We start from the raw sequence: 17689 nt of genomic DNA on the forward strand, positions 1-17689 counted from the left end.
ATATATATACATATACTTACTTTTATATAAATATAAATCTTGGAAATTAGAGATATAAGAGAGTGTAAAAATTATTTAAATTTGTTCACTGGAGAGCTCAGGCAGAAAACTATTTATTTTAATATTTGAAAAATTATTTGGTGGACCTATACTGCAAATTTGTAGATGTTGGAAAGACTTTTCTCAAAGGGGTCAGTGAAAACAACCCTGAAGAAAGTAATCGTGATTTTGGCTTACCTTTTAGTTCTGAAGGGTGTAAATTCCAGGGTTTGAAGGGTAAGAGCTTCTTCTTTCCATCTCCCAACAGATATCCCTTTTCTCTTAGGATCAGTCCAATTTGATGGACGAGGTAATCAACTGCTACTGCTTTTGTTTAGAATTCTTGTCTACTGAGTTCTTTGGAAGACAGAGCATGGTTCATGTTGGGTGTAATAAAGGCGGATATTTGTTGGTTTTTGGTCCTCCCCCACACATCTTGGGAATTAATGCTTTCCACCTTACACATTGACTTTATTCTAGGGGAGTGACCCAGAAATAAGGCTACCCCAGTTTTATGTGTTAATAGGCGGGGGGGGGAGTTCCCTTCCCTGATTCATATACCTGCTGGCATTCTGACATTTCCAATTTGGAGGTCATAGAAACAAGTAAATTAATACTAAGTAAGAAACAAAGATATGGCAATTGAAGCACCCTTCCCCCCAAAAAAATCATAAAATAGGGAGACAGAGCCACAAATAAGTCATACCTACTTTTATCCATGTTATTTTAAGAATAAAAGAGGAAAGGAAAGAATGAAGGCAGGGACAAACAGAAAAGAAAAAAAAAACATTTCACACTTGGGGGGAGATTCAAGAGTTATCAACATTATCTGTGGCTACTCAGGAACACAATTTAGGAAATCTCATAGAGCTAGAGCATTAATAGTAGCAGTAATATTCTGCAAGATTATGGAAATATACATATACTCCTAAATTTACATCTGACATAGTTTTTAATTAGACATAATCCCCTCTTTCCCTTCTTGCACAGCCATGATGGGTTTATCAGTGTAAATCTACACAATTTTAGTAGGTGGATTTCAGTTTTGTATGAAGTAATTTTGCATCTCATACATGCATATATACTTAACAAATAAATCAAGAATTATGACCTAGGTGATTTTATGATACTATGTTATTGGAAAATTGAAAATTTAAAAACTATGCTACTACTGACATGTTCACTGCAGCTTGAGCTCCCATTTCAGATGTGAAGTTAAGTGCATTCATCTGTAGACAAAGAGGGTTTCCACATACTTGTGGAAGGTGGTGGGAAGAAAAAAATTTTCCCAGTAAGGGAAATTACTGTTCTATTTAATGTTGACAGGGCATATTAAAAGTGGGAACAGAAGACAGGTTCTCTTCTTTTAGTGGTGAGCCATGACTACAATTAACAAGATCTGTATTTCTTGAAACATTATAAATAGTATTATTCAGTTTTTACCATGAAATTGGCTCTAAGATTTGGACCACACAGTACAAAAATACTTACATATACACTTGTTGGTCTATTAGCATAATTTTTTTCTTGAACACTTGGGAAATATATTTTATTTTTATTTTTGGCTTGTAGCATCCAAGGACATTCTGTCAAATAACTAGCTGAACATAAACTAAGAAGCAGACTTTAGTGATCACACATGACAAGGGATATAGTCTCTTCAAATATAGTTAGGAAAATCAATAGAGAGGTGGATTATTAGTCTTCAACAATTAAAACAAAGAAAGTAAAATAGAAAACTCTGTATAAAGGGATATATCTGATATCTAGAGTTACCATATCATAGTATTCAAATGTCCGTTTTCAACAAAAATTACAAAGTATACAAAGAAACAGGAAGATTTGGCCCATTCAGTTTTGACAGAAACCATCCACAAAGAAGTTCAGACATTAGAAGAGTACCAAAGATTTTAAAATTACCTTAAATATGCTCAAAGTGCTAAAGGAAAATATGGACAAAGAACCTGAAGAAAAAAAAAGGCAAATAGTGTATACACAAAATAATAATAATGATGATAATAATATCAGCAAAGAAATAGAAATTTCAAAGAGAACTAAATGGAATTTCTGGTGATGGATATACAGCAAATGAAAAATTTAAAAAATCATTAGAACGAATCAACAGCAGATTTGAAAGCCAGAAGGTAGAATCAGGGAACTTGTGATTAGATCATATGATATCTTCCAGTCTATGGAGTGAAAGAAAAAAGAATGAGGACAGTGAACAGGGCCTAACACCTGTGGGCCACCATCAAATGGACCAGCATCTGCTTTGCCAAAAGAAGACAGAAGGGGACATTAACCATATTTCAGTATTGATGACTAAAAATTTCCAAATCAAACTGAAATGTACAGTCATCCCAATTCTAAGTTAGTTCATAGTCTGTTGAATAATTTATACAAAATAACTCCTAGATCTCCTACTTTATTTTATTTATTTTATTTTTGGTACCAGGGATTGAATCCAAGGTTTACCTAACCACTGAGCCACATTCCCAGCACTTTGTAAAATTTTTCAAATTTTGAGATGGTTTTTTACTGTTTTTCCTGACTAAGTTGCCAAGGCTGGCTTTGAACTTTTGATCCTCCTGCCTCAGTCTCCCGAGTCACTGGGATTCCAGGTATGCACTATCATACCCAGATTCTTGATTCTTCAATCCTGTACTGTCTTCTCTCCCCTTACTTATGTGGTTTTGATTCTACACTCTACAATTTCAATCTATTCAATCCTGTTCTTCTCTAATATCCTTCTTTTCCAAAACCCCACATTTTCTCATATCAGTAACTTGCTGCTATTGGCTACTACTGTATATAAAGTATATTTCTTTATGACTTGCTACATTGGGGTCACCATAAAATGGCTTTTTTCCTGAATTAAAGGATCATTTTTTTATATTTTCCTAGTTAATTATTCTTCACTCTTCCCAAGTACAGTATCTGCCCCAGACATTTCATTCATACATTTTCAACAATGCCTCCTCTACCCTCACTTATTATTTATGTAGTTTTTGAAAAGGCTAGTTTATACTTTTTGTGTGCAAGATAAGAATATTGTCGAGAGACTCCTAGCTTGGTAGTCTAGTTCTGTCTCAACCATGGAAATCTTTGTCTCAGAAGAGTCCCTTCAAACTGTATGGTTCCTGTATTCCTCATCTGTCGGATGCAGATTTCTCTGGAGACAAAGATGGACATTTCTACCCAGGGCTGTGGTGCTTCAAAGTGAGATACTACAGATGCTTCTAGGATGCTAATTTCTGGAGGCGATTAGTAGGTTTGTAAACAAATTGTTTTGAAGTGAAGGTTTGAATTGTATATTGGCAGAGATTGTTTGAATAATTGACTTGAATGAGTTTAATTAGTTATAAGACAGTGTTTTGTTTTTGTTGTTTCTTTGTAAGATGTAATTATCGCCTGTGTTGAGTTCCTGCAGGAACAATTTAGATGTTGGATATTTAGAATTGTGAGCATTGTGAAAGCATGCATTTGATAGCTGTGGATTTGTATGGTTCTCCCTGACATTACAAGTGGCCTGTGATAATGGAAAGTGACCGCCTCACCTCCATTATTAAGGTATTAAGTTGCTACCTCTTTCCCCATAAAATGAGTTGCAGGTGCTTCTGTCAGCACTGGGGAGTTGCACAGGTGCCTCTGTCTTAGGAATCCTCTGCTGGGAGCTTGGTGGTCTTCTGACAGTTGGAGAACCAAGCTTTCCCTTGAGCTTATTAACCTGAGGAATGGTGATATCATTCCACTCTTTTGTTTTAACCTCCTTCATTTATCAGAGACTGGAGGGGAGATTTAATTAGTTAGCACTGAGGCTCAGGAGATAGCATACCACTAACCACTGGCTACACCAACATTATGGTATGGAGAGTTACTAGATATTCCAAGAATTTGCTGACAGTGCAGGAACCACAAAGTGGCTGGATATGAGTTCAGTTGATGGATACGAGTTTAGATATGATATACTAATAGACAAGAGTTAGGTTTCACTATACTTCCAGAATTCTTTTTTCTGTATAATACCATTTTGTAATTTTATAACATTCATCATTTGGAAATCTCAAAAGATGTTATAAGCGATAGTAGCATTTGATGGCTGAAGAGCCTTTGGCTATAGTTATACAGTTTTATGACACACAGCTTTATACTTTGTATATATGGAGGAGAAGTTCCAAAAGGTTAAGTTAATTGCCATAGTCCTTTAGCAAGTCACTATACAAGTTAGAAATGAGATAGCTACTGTATATGAGTACTGAATAATTTCTTTTCTTTTGAAAGAAATGTTGGTGAAAGCATTTCATGTCATTGAGGCTTGATCATCTGCAGAAAATAAAATTTTAATGTTTTATTTGGAATGAAGCATAAAGGATATCTGTCTTCTGTAACTCATCATGAAGCCCAGAGGGCTATTGATAGCACAGAATGTAGTAGAAGATACTTTGGTTTCTTTCCTATCTTCCTAATATGAATTTTAGGATTTATAAACTCAATGAGAAAATTATGTACTTAGGATATATATTAAGACTACACAAAAATTTAGCACAAACGAGGATGAAAAGAGAAGTCTTTTGAAATTAAATTTTCTTAAACTTTTTGTGTCATGATTGGCAAGTCTGCTGAAGTGTATCAATTCTTCTCAGAATGCTTTTAAATTCACAATATAATATATGAAGGATTCAAAGAAAAAATACCACATTGAAACAGTTATAAAAATAAATAAAACATTGTGATATAGTATATGTGTGCTTACTTGTAGAATCCAGTGTTACACATTACATAATAGAATCTAATAATCATCATAAACCCAAAGTAATAGTGCTTACAGTTTTTGAAAATGTGTATAACTGCAATTAGAAATAGAAATATCTGTAAATTCTGTGATGAAGTCACAGTAACAGCTAATACTATCAAGATTTCCCCCCTTACATTTATGTTTGAATGGAATACTAAATTTCAGTTGTTAATGAAAGTAAATGATGGAATTTGTTTTTAAATTCAAGTTTATGGATTCTTTGAATTCTATCACTGGATCCCTCTCTGTGAGTTCAATATTAAGAACTCCTTTGTTGAGTTTCCAAGTCATTTTTCATAAACTGCTTCTTTCAGATAGTGTTCTAATAGTGGTTTCAAATAGATTTTCAAATGGGGGCAAACTGGTGGGTTCTTTGGAGGAGAACTAGCAAGAACACTATCTGAATAAATCCTAGAACAAATTATAAAGTGATAACTTTTTTCTGTTACACTCACCATACTTTTTGTGTAACCTTCCTCTAAGTCAGGTTTTCAATACTTTTGAGTATTATGAACAAGTTAACTAGATGTAATTGTTAAGTGATAATGTTTTTGCCTTCACATGGGCATAGTATGTATATTTACATGTATTCTACTGGGAGATAGCACTATTTAAAACAAAGGAATCCAGTACCAATGATGGATTTGGGGCTCCTTGTCACCTGGGTTAATAGGTAAAAGAATAATTTGAGCTATTGCAGAAACCTTTGAATCACCTCTTGATTGACTGTTTCTCTTTACTATCATAAGTCAATTGTTGGTTTTATTTGGCAAATAGGAAAAGTGGTTTTTTTTCTGTTTGCTCTTGGTTCTACTTATCCTGGCAGTAACATTTCCCTGGGGGCAAGCAACTATTCCTTCAATTTGAACATCTCATTTGCAGTGTTGTCATTTGAGGTGATAGTCATTTGTAGTTTATAGAGGCATGATTTCATTCATAGGAGTGAACAGATGGGTTAATAAAGCTGTCAGAAGTTGTAAACTGGTTCACAGGCTCTTTCAGGGACATCCATCATGGTGTCATGATGCTGAATACTCAACTACTAAGAGTCTATTAGATTACAAGCACCTTGAAAACCAGGGTTAAACCTAATCTAAACCAGGTCCATAGCCACACAGCATGGAAAGGAATGCTTTCCTTCTGTGCTTTGAGAGGTAAAGAGGGTCTGCTGCTTTCATGCTGTTGAATAGCCAGAGGAAACATTCAAGTTATAAGTTAATTTCACAATAAAGAACTAAAATAAGTTTTGTGCTATCTTATTCTAAAAGCATATTTCCCTAATTTTTCTGACTGTAAAATGGTTTTGGCATCTTGAAAAAAAAATGATCGAATAAATGAAAACATACTTTTAAAAGAATTGACACTGTATGGGTTATAGGTGAATGGATTATATTATATTATATATATTCCATGCTCTCTAGTTTTTGGAATGAACTCAGTTTTGCTTTATATTTCTTTGCAGTATGCAATGAGATTTATTTTGAAATCATATAAGAAGGGAAGATTGGGAAGGTAGTGAAGGAAGCTGCCCTAATGGCTGGGTTTCTACTGGGCTTAATTGTCAGGGTGTACATGGCATGCAGCATTGATGTCTGATTGCGTAAGGCAACGAAGTTTAGCTCTGGCTCTACATTAGAATAAGTACGAGAGTTTTAAAATATACCAGTTAAGTTGCAGTCTCTCTGGGTGGGGTTCTATCTTTGGTATATGTTGCTGTTGTTATTATTATTATTGGCCTGAAGCAGTATTTGCCAAGTATTAAAAGCACTCCAGGTGATTCTATGTGTAGTTAGGGTTTAAAATTATTGGCAAGATAAATGCAAATATTAGACCATGAACTCAGATTGGCAAGAAATACAACTCATTTTTTTTTTATTACTAACCTCATTTTGCTATTAAGCTCATTTTTTCTTATGATTCACTTAAATCCATAGTGTAAAGTTCTTATAGATTGTGTGTGATGGTACCTGAGAAGAACAACTTACAGGAGGAAAGATTGATTTTGTCTCACAGATTCAGACCATGCTTGGCTGTCTACTGTTTCGGGCCAGCACCAGAAGGGTATGGGGGAAGAAAGCAGCTTACCTCATGGCAGCCAGGAAGGTGAGGGAGATGGGGTGGCTATAGTTTCTATCACCTTCCAAATAGTCCATTTAGTTATGAATTCATGAATGGATTAATCCATTGATGAGGTTGGAACCCTCATGATCCAATCAATTCCCCAAAGCCCACCTCTGGACATTGCTGCATTGGAGACCAAGCCTTCCTTTGGGGGATCATTTCAGATTTAAATTGTACCACAGTGTAAAATTTTGGGGAGAAGATGATTTTTTTTCTTTTTAAATTATTTTTTAGTTGTAGTTGGACACAATTCCTTTATTTTAATGTGGTGCTGGGGATCAAACCCAGGGTCTCGCACGTGCCGGGCGAGCACTCTACCGCTGAGCCACAACCCCAGCCCCTTTTTTCTTTTCTTTTTTTGTAAGTTATGTCTCCATTGAGGAGTCTGTCCTTCTATTAGTGTGGCACTTTGGGTCCGCTAGAGTGGCATACTTGGAGAACCAGCATCTTCCTGTGATGTGTCTTTACTTGGGGAATAGGGCTGGGACTAACAGTTACTAGAGAACTCAGTGATCACATAATTTGTATTTTAATGTAGAATTGCCAAAATTCAAATTGATGCAAAAAAATCCACAATGCACAAAATATCTTAACTTTACATAATAAGATGACAACTCCCTACATCACCAGAGAGTAGTGGTAGGAAAAAAGTTTCTAGTAACATGTAGTCACCTTCTTTCCTTGTGATTGGAAACAGTTTCTATCAATATACAGACCATCTTTTTTTCTGCCTGTCTCTTCTACTTGAGGGAAATCTCAATCCAGGGAAAATATTTCTCCTTTACATTTCTGTCTTGCATACTTAATCTATTCAGGAGAATGGTCTTTTCATTTTCCTAAATCAAGCTTAGAATTTTGGAAACAGAATATATGAAGAAGTGTTTAGCAGGCAACTTTCATTTTTTTTTTTTAGCAATTTCATTTGTATTAGTTGCACCAAAGAAATATTTGCATTAATGCACAAGGAAGCTTGTGAAAGGAAATACATCAATGTCTAGAATACTACACGTTTAGAAGCAGCCTACATATCCATCAAAAGGGGAATGAAAAAATAAACTAAGTTTCATCCATGTAATGCAACACATTACATGGGTAAAAAGAATGAGCAAATTTGTAAATAGGAACATAGATAGATCTAAAGATGCATTATTAAATGAGGAAAACAATTTCCAGATGATTCACATAGCGTTTTAATATTTCTGGCAATTTTAATTTTGCTTTTGTCTTACCTCTCTTCTTTTTCACTAAGAGTAGAATTCACTACTCGCTCAAGGTATGTGTGTTATGGTTTAGATATAAGGTGTCCTCCCAAAACTCATGTGTGAGACAATGCAAGAAAGTTTAGAGGTGAAATGATTGGGTTATGAGAGCTTTAACTCAACTGGTGAATTAATCCCCTGATAGTAATTAACTGAGTGGTAACTGCAGGCAGGTAGGGTGGGCTGGAGGAAGTGAGTAATTGGGAGTGTGCCTCTGCTCTTCCTTCTCTCAGAAAAACTCTTGTGTAGGAGCAGCTGACATCTTGTTATCAATATTTCCTGCTTCTGTATTCAGATGTCCTCGAATAAGACTTTACTCATCATCTGACTACAAATAAGAGCCAATAGACGAAATGAGTCCTTTCAAGGAGACCAGGTGCAAAGATGTCTGAATGTAAGCAGTTCATGTATACCATCAGGAGATAAGGACAATGAGTTCTTGGAGGTGAGATGATGTAGGACCCTACACTACAGATCATTGGAAGGACTTTGTCTATCTCCCCAAATGAGACAGGAAGCCACTGGAGGATTCTGAACACAGAAGTGATGTAATCTAAATAAAACTTAATCCTAGCTATAGGTAGTCTCAAGCTAGTTTCCTTGCTACTCCCCAAATATATCAGGCATGTTCCTTCATCAGAACTTTGATAATTGCTATTCTTTGCATCGGATGGCTGCCTCCAGAAGGCAACATGGCTCGGCACTTTCCCTTAGCAATATCTGTCCTGGTCACTCTACTTAATGCTTAAACTCTATCTTCCCTGCTTTATTTTCCTTCATAGCACTTATCGCTATCTGATACTACGTGCTACTTATTTATCTTACTTTCTGCAAAAGAAAACTACTCTTGTTCTGAGCAACTGATATGTTTTTACCAAATAGGGAATGAAAATCTTGCAACTGATGATATCTCCCTTTTTCTTTTCATTAGCTCTTATAAGCTCAGCAAAATATGTGTAAGATTTAATAAAGGAATATATTCCTGTATCCTAACTCTTCTTGATTTCATCTTATATGTGGTCATCATTACCCTTCACTCTGATTTTAAAAATTTAAAAAGGTGTTGTCATTCTTACTGTTGTTATTATTTATAGGTGTGGTGCTGAGGATCAAACGCAGGACCTCATGCAAGCTCGGAGAGCACTCAACCACTTGTAAGTCACATCCCCAGTCCAGTACTGTTTTATTTCTACTTTTCTTCTAAGCCTTTTTTGGAATTGAGGCAAGTTATAAACAAGAATTCATCTTTATACCTCTTATTGCCAGCAAAATTTGTGCACATAGAACCTGTCAAAATGTTTAGTAAGTGTAATGTGTAAGATGAAAAACATATTCCCCAAAGACCTGCATTCTCTTCATCTTGAGAGGTTTATGCTTTTTTCATTATAATATACATTTTTTTAAGAACACAGCATGAATATGTTGATAAATCAAACTAAAATTTGAACAATTTCACAGTTTGGGGGTAGACTTCAGGATAGGGGAAAAAAAAAGGAAAAGAACAAAGGGACTCCACTCTAAAAGGAAGTCACAGTTTCTGGGTCTAGGGTGCTTCTTTCCTGGCTCCTTCCCTGACCCTTCACAGTCTCATGGTTTCCACCTTGATTTAATAAGAATTCATGATCTGAGTGAGAACTGGGTTCCCTTCTCTGTTCCTCCAGCAAAGGATGGAGGTAGTGTGTTGCTCCTTCCTCCTTTCTACATTTTAAAACAGGAAAGAGCTGAAGCTCAGGGTTTCTCAAAACTTAAGTGGCCCGAAGAGTTTAAAAAAAAAAAAAAGAAAGAAAGAAAGATCCCAATTCTTTGGCTAACTCCTAAAATTTCTGACTTCTTTTATTTGGCATGATACCCAGGCACTGATGTTTTTTTAAAAAGCTTTCCATTCGATTGTTTTGTGAAGCCAGAGTGAAGATCCTTTGGTTTCACTAAGGTCTCGCTTAGCTCTGACATTCTGTGAGGAGGTGGCTGATTTAAGTCTTCCCAACTCTGTAGAGAAAGTCAGCAGATTACATTGATGGCCGATCGGGGGTTATATTACTTTCTACCACTAGATGGCGCAGGCATTTCTTGGGAGGGAGGAGATTCTGGTTATTTGTGAATTTTCTTTTCCCTGTGCAATATACTTGAGATACCCAGTTTAGGAAGCTTTGTGGGGACATAACACTTTAACGCAGAAGGTGCAGCTGTTTTGCTTGACAAGTTGATAGAGAGAAACTCATTAAATAAACGTTTTGGTGTCTGAAGGGAGAGAGAAGGTGAACCCCCTTGCATAAATATTAGTTCACATTTTTCTTCTTACTTCCAGAAGGTGTGTACTCCTTTCCTCTTCTCTCTCCCTTATTCTTTACTGAAGGACTCTCTCCCCTTTTGGTTTCTGCCTCTAATTAATATTTATAATCTGATTATAATGAACTAATGGTAGGTAAATTTTTATTTCACTATCTGGTTGATAAAAATGTCAAGAATCCAAGCATGGGTTCCAAAACGACATTCTGAGAAGAGCGAACATGTTCAGGTCACAATGGGAAATTCTTATGCAGGGGACTAGCACTGCAATGTTATGTTTGTTCTTAACAGCTGAAGCAGCACCAGCCAAATCCAGGAAGAAAGAAAGAATTTTACGCCCTATCAGGGAAAAACAGTCAGCATCCTTTCCTCTTTATAGTACAATTGGGGTGAGGGCCAAAGCTCTTAGCATACACATAAGTAGGGGTTTTGCACAATAATAGGGTGTGCTTCTCTGCTCCTTTCATTGGAAGATCTCAAAGCACACTTGCTGCTTTATTCTATAAAGCAGCCTCTTTTCTGCGACTGTCAAAATAGGAAGATGTGTTGTGATTTTTTTTTTTCCCCAAAGAGATTACATTCCTTCCTTGGCTTTGCTCCAGCCCAGCTGTTGTGGTTCAGGGAGATGCTAGGCTCTTGGTGCCAGGACATACCACTGTGTTTACTTCCTCCCTAAGCGACATATACTGATGGGTCACTGCCTGGAACGAGGAGCAAAGCATGGTGTGTGTCCACCCGTGAAGACCCCTTGTTTACTCTTCTCTGGTTTCCATCTGGAAGCCTCGGGTTCCTTTCTTATTAAAAATCAAAACAACCGACCTCAAACTCCAAATCATGCAAAAAACAAGAACTATAAGAAAAAGTGTTTTCTATACTAATAGCTAAGGTTTATTCAGTGCTTACTATATACCAAATGCTTACTGTATGTACTGCCATAAACACTTGGCATATATGATGTCATTTAATCCTCATATCAATGTCAAGCTAGGTCTTATTGTTACCTCCATTTTATGATGAGAAACTGAGCAAAACCAGAATTAAGTAACTTGCTCAAGGTCATAGAGCTGATAATTAACCAGGCCAAACCTCTGAGTCCAGGTGATCTGATTGCAGTACATCTTAACCCTCCATCTAGATTCTAAAAGGTTAGGGATTGAAGTCACATACAAATAAAGAATAGATTCTCCACTTGACTAATCATTAAGAAAGCATTTATTTCCTTTTAGTGCATTGCATTTCTTTTGGTATAAGATTGAGCAGATGCTTTAAGTTACCTTCTTTCCCATCCTGGAGGATCTTTGTATTGTGGAATACTTACTTCTTATTGGTGAAACAATAAAGAGGAGGGTGGGGGGGAACATCCTTCCTAATTGTGACAGGCATCAGTGACTACATAGTCCCAATAAGTTGGGGAAGCAAACAATTAGAATGATGATCTTTGTCTTTTTCTTTTTAATTTTTTATTGGAACTAGTGATTGAACCCATGGGTGCTTAATAACTCAGCCACATCCCCAGCCCATTTTAATACATTATTTAGAGACAGGGTCTTGCTAAGTTGCTTAGGGCCTCACTAAGTTCCTGAGGCTGAATTTGAACTTGTGATCCTTTGCCTCAGCTTCCTCCTGCCTCAGCAGCTGTGATTACAGGCATGTGCCACTGTATTCAGCCTTTTTTTTAAAAAAAATTCACTTGTAAATTACCTGAAAGTGGTCAGGGACAGGGGACACTATATTAAATTCTAACAGATGGTATTTGGGAGATTTTCCCCATTAGCCATATCCTAACTTCTTTTGGCCAAGAAAAGGCTAGAGGAAAGAGGCAACTATTCATTTTGCCTAGTTCAATATGTTCTTAATGTAATTCATGTGATATGGGGTATGAAGAAAGAAGACAGAAACCATTCTCCAATGAAACTCTTTCTAGGAGAATATTATAATATTGCAAATGGGGAATCTAGAAGGAAGAAACTCATCCCATCATTAGGGCTTCAAAAAATAAATCATGAAGAGACTGTAGCCACTAAAAAGAGAGAAGGAATACAGTTTTTGCTAGAGAAGAATGATAATATCAATGGAACAGTTACCCAAGAGCCAGAAGGCTCAGGTTGGAAACAGCAGAATCAGGACAGTCTTCCAGGGGAGTTGAAGAAGGGAGGCTCAGTATTCAAAGATCTTTATGATTATGTAAGCAAAACTTAAGGTTTAGAAATAAATTCATATCACACTGTGGTCAAACTTAATGAGAAAAAGGCAATAATGGGCTATACCTAGGACAACATATAGACACTATTAGACAGGCTATTCCTGGAGCCATACTGGTCAAGGGTCAATATCAATTCCTTAGAGAGGAAGAACTGTTGGCTAAACTTGCAACTGACTAATAACTCTTATAGTTTGGGTTATATATCTTACTTTGTATATTATTATTACTTATACATTGCAATTTCAATAATTCTTAACAATTTTTGTCCATTAATGTAATCCTTCAGCTAAGAATTTCTCAAAGTCTTATTCTATGTGATTCATTACATCATGAATTAAGGTGAATTTCAGATTTGCCCATCAATTGCCTTCTGATATTTTCTGTTCATTCTCAGGCAGCTCAAATTGAGCATAATCAAAACTGAACATATTCTCTTCTCTCTGGACCTCTTTTTTCTTCTGATGATCATATTTTAGGAAAACAAAACCAGCTCAAATCTGACACATAGATGGCATATCTTACACCCCCTCCCTCCCCCTCTTCATCGAATCAATTACAAGGCCCACAGTATCTGTTTCCTCATTCATCTTGGTTTTACTGTCTTTCCCTCTTTCTTGGTGCCTAAGTTCAACATTGTCTGTTCTCACCTATATAATTTTCTGCTCCTCTCTGACCACATTCCTATATATCCTCCTTTTTGGTTTAGAGATTTTTTCTAAAACACATATCTGGTATCATTTCTCTGTTTACATTTCTTCAGCTGCTGTCAGGCTAAAGAAAAATTCTATTGCAGAAAGCCCTTGGAGATTCCAACCCTGGCTACCTCTCTACCATTATTACCCTTTGATTGTTATGCGCATCTTTCTGTCTTCACATGAGCTTTTCACTCTCATCTCTTACTTGTCCTTCAAAACTCAACTCAAGCCACCTCATCCAGAAAACTTTTAAATTATACACATCAGCCATATAGTAAAGACTTTGATTTTGCTTTCTCTAATATATTTTCAGTTTCTTTCTTTACTATCTTTTTTGATATTAGGCTTTTCTTCCTCTTTATCACTTATTTATTAAAATATTAACTTTCATTCTCTTCAATGTTCTTTTCCTCTCTCTATTCTTGGTAAATAAATTAATGCATGTCCATGGCACCTGTTTTTCCCTACTCTCATATATGTCCCTCTGTTATTTCTCTGCAGATTTGCCTTACAATGTTTTGTAAAGGAGAAAATATTTCATTAAGAAATTTCCAATCTCACTTTGTTAATAACATTAAACTAAGGAAAATCTGGGAGCAAACACATTGGACTTTTCTACCTAATTCCTTTAAGTTAGTTTTCTTGCTGTAATAGCACTGTTCTCAGCGGTTACAGATTTGGCTGTATCAAAGATTAATGAACTTTATTGGTGCATAATCTTCAAAGAGAGTCTTAAGGTCTACAAACCAGAGAGGTAATACATGCCTGGGTCAGAAGTCCAGGGTACACTCCCAGGTGTGAGTTCTTGTAAGGTAAGAGTTTCTATTTATTGGTGATAAAATAGGTAGGCCAAGATCAGCCCCATTCATAAATTTGGTCTGGGTCAGATTCAATTCACAGATATCAACCAATAGAAGTGTGAGCTGCAATTGTTAGTGGCCTTGAACTGCCCCACCTTGGATCTTGGGAAATCAATGTGGCTTTGTTCAGCAGTGACTGCCTGAAAGGACCATAAATCAGCAGCTTCCATAGGAACCTTTTATTGTCAAGGTAATGGCAAAGAAAAATGATAGCAGTTATTCCATTTACACAGTTTAGCCTTTTTCTTCTTCATTGATGTTTCTTCCTATTTTCTTTTTTTTTTCTTTTTTGTATCTGACTAATAAGAACATATGGCTTTGCAGTGTTTTTCTACAGGAATATGTGATATAAAAAAACGACATGGAATTCTTCAATCATTTTATTTGTTGGAACTCGTTCTATCTATGCTGTATTTGGAAGCAGTCAACCCAGCCCTCATTAAAAATGAGAGTTTTGCATTTTTTGGGTGACTGTTAACCACCTTTGTCATTTGCTTTTTTCTCCCATATTTTTTGTCGGTGCATTATAGTTGTACATAATGATAGGATTTGTTGTTTTATATTTGTACATACATACAAAAATCATCTTTGTAATTTTGTATCATGATTATATATCAGAATCAGGCCATTAAATATAACATTTATGTGATGGAATCTATTTATGCACCCCTTTAAAAAATGGCTAGCACCATTAGACTTTCAATGGTTATGTTATGATAGTTGGTCATTGGTAAGGTTCTCTGTTCATGATTTCCTGTTGTGATCTGTGTGTCTTTCAAGAAATTTGTCACTAATAATTATTAAGGTACCAAAGATTGTGAATGCCTTCCTGTTTTAGAAATTAGATTGCATTCACAGTGATCCCTATGATGATGCTGTTACTACTACATGCTGTTTAATGGAAGAGAGTCTACTGCTGGAGCCATTTCTTCTAGGTACTTATGCTTAGTGCTAATTATTACCCAATAGGTAATAATTTTTTCCATAGTAAAATAAGCCATGATTTTTAGGTGAGTAGAAAATGGTTAAAGATTGAATTTCCCATCCAATCTTGCAGATAGATGGATGGCCATGAGGTAGAACAGCATTCAATTTATAGGAAGTGTCTCTAGAGGGAGGGAAGACTTTTATTCTTCTTCTTTCTCTTTTTCTGTTGAATAGAATTAGGAAGGCATTCACAATCTTTGGTACCTTAATAATTATTAGTGACAAATTTCTTGAAAGACACATAGATCACAACAGGAAATCATGAACAGAGACCCTTACCAATGCCAACTATCATAACATAACCATGGCTGAAGCTCCAGCAACCCTCTTGAACCATGAGGTAACTTTTGGGAAAGGAAGCTGATTCTGTGGAATCTTGTATCAAGCCAACTTTTGGACTTAACAAATATGAGAGAGAAATGAGTTTCACTATTTGTTTAAATCACTGCAATCTAATTTTTTTGAACTAATTCTCATTATTAAAATGTGCAAACAAAATAAAGGTCAAGAATCAAAACAAGTAATTCTTTGATTCCTAAATAACAGATCAAAATTTCCGATTACTAAACCTTTCCTTGTGGATGACTCACAGGCCCTTCAAACATAAATTTTCCAAATTCAATTTATTACTTTTCCTCTAAATTTGCTCCTATTATGTTTTTATTTCTGTTAATTTATAAACTCAAATTTCATGCCTTTTTTGTAAACCCTGCTTTCTGCCCACGCTTGCTGTCCCTAGTTGACCCTTCTTGACTGTCATGGTTTGGGTATGGTTTGTCTTCCAGGGGTCCATGTATTACAAGCTTGTTCCCCACTATGGTAAGACTGAAGTGGGGGGAGCTTTTAGGAGGTAGGGCCTGATGGCAAGTCCTTAGGTCATTGTGGGTGCTGCCCTTGGAAGAGTCATGTGTTCCTGCTTCACTGCATTTCTGGTAATTTTTGATTGGGTGTCAGACATTGTGACTTATTTTGTCTTGCAGATGTTTGTATTCATATAATTATTCCTGAGCTTTGTTCCAGAACACATAGAAGTTACCTGAAAACAGTTTGACTTCTTACAGGAGTTGCTCTTACATTGTCTGAGGTGAAACTAACTACGTTGAGTCTAGGGTTAGCTCTTCCCCCACTACTGAAAAATGACTCTTCTATGTCTAAAACTCAAGTGGATTATAAAAATTTTTAGTCTATCTCTACCCTCTGATATTTTGAGGTGGTTTTCCCCCTTGATTTTGGGAAAGTTCCTTACATGTCAATGTTGAATACTTGAAAAACACCCTCTGTAGACCTCCAAAGTTCTCTTGGGATAACTCACTCTATGGTGATAACTCTGCTAAGAACTCTACTTGCTTTTGTCCCTTGGACCCAGTTTCATGTTCTGAAATTTATGGGTCTCCTGGACATTGTGTCAACTAAAGCCAGAAAAATCTTCAAGACACTAAGGTGTGGCAACCATTTGTATGCAGTATGTGAAGTCTATCCTTGGTTAACTATTTCTTAGAGTGTTGAAAACTATTATCTTATTTATGCTATTTTTTGGTTGTTTTGTGTGGGAAAGTATATCCAGCCCCTGTTAGTAAAAAAATGGAAGTTTTACCCTTTGTTTAAAGAGCTTTCTCTTGTTTTCAACTGACCGCAGCTCATTCAGCCATAGAACAGGTAATTTCCGGATGCCATTCGCCTGCGGCTTGCAGACAGATTACTCAGGCTCAGTGCCTGAGTGCTTCTTGGAGCCTGCTCTTATCAGAGCATACACCGAGCATGGAGCGGCCGAGTTCCGGCTCCCGAAGCTGCCCTGGCCCAGGGCTAAGGAGCCCGCGGAAACTGCTTCTCGGTCCGGGTCCTGCTGAGGACCGGTCAGGAATCACTCGTTGCTTTGGTTACCCGGCAAAGGGAACGAAATGCTGCCATTCGCATAGGATACCAACATGGCAGAGATCTGATGTCATCAGAAAGCGGTGGAGGAGAGAACTTCATCAATACCAGCGGGGACAGAAACAGCTGGTCTCCTGGTAGGGAGGGTGAGGCACAGACACCCGAGTCTCTCTCGATTTGTCCTCCAGCCAGAGGGGAGGAGCCAGGCCGCCGCCCACGCCCGGAGCAGGCCCAGCGGCTCGCCGGCGTGGTGGTCGCGGGACCCAATTGGAGAGGGGGCGGAGCGGAGCCGCCACCCGCGCCCGCAAGGTGGGCAGACCCGCGACCCAGTGGTACACGGGCGTGGTAGGAGGGGCAGGGCAGAGCCGCCGCGCGTGCCTGCAAGGTAAGCAAACCTGCGACAGACTGGCGGGTCAGGCCCAGTGGCCTGCCAGTGTGGTATACACGTCACCCCAACTGGAGTAGGGGCAGAGCAGAGTCTTTGCCCGCGCCCGGATCAGGCCCCGCCGGTGTGGTGGTCATGTGACCCCAATTGGAGTGGGGGCAGAGCGGAACCGCCACAGCGGAACCGC

This window comes from Marmota marmota, unplaced genomic scaffold (assembly GCF_001458135.2).
Source record: "Marmota marmota marmota unplaced genomic scaffold, marMar, whole genome shotgun sequence".
NCBI lineage: Eukaryota > Metazoa > Chordata > Mammalia > Rodentia > Sciuridae > Marmota > Marmota marmota.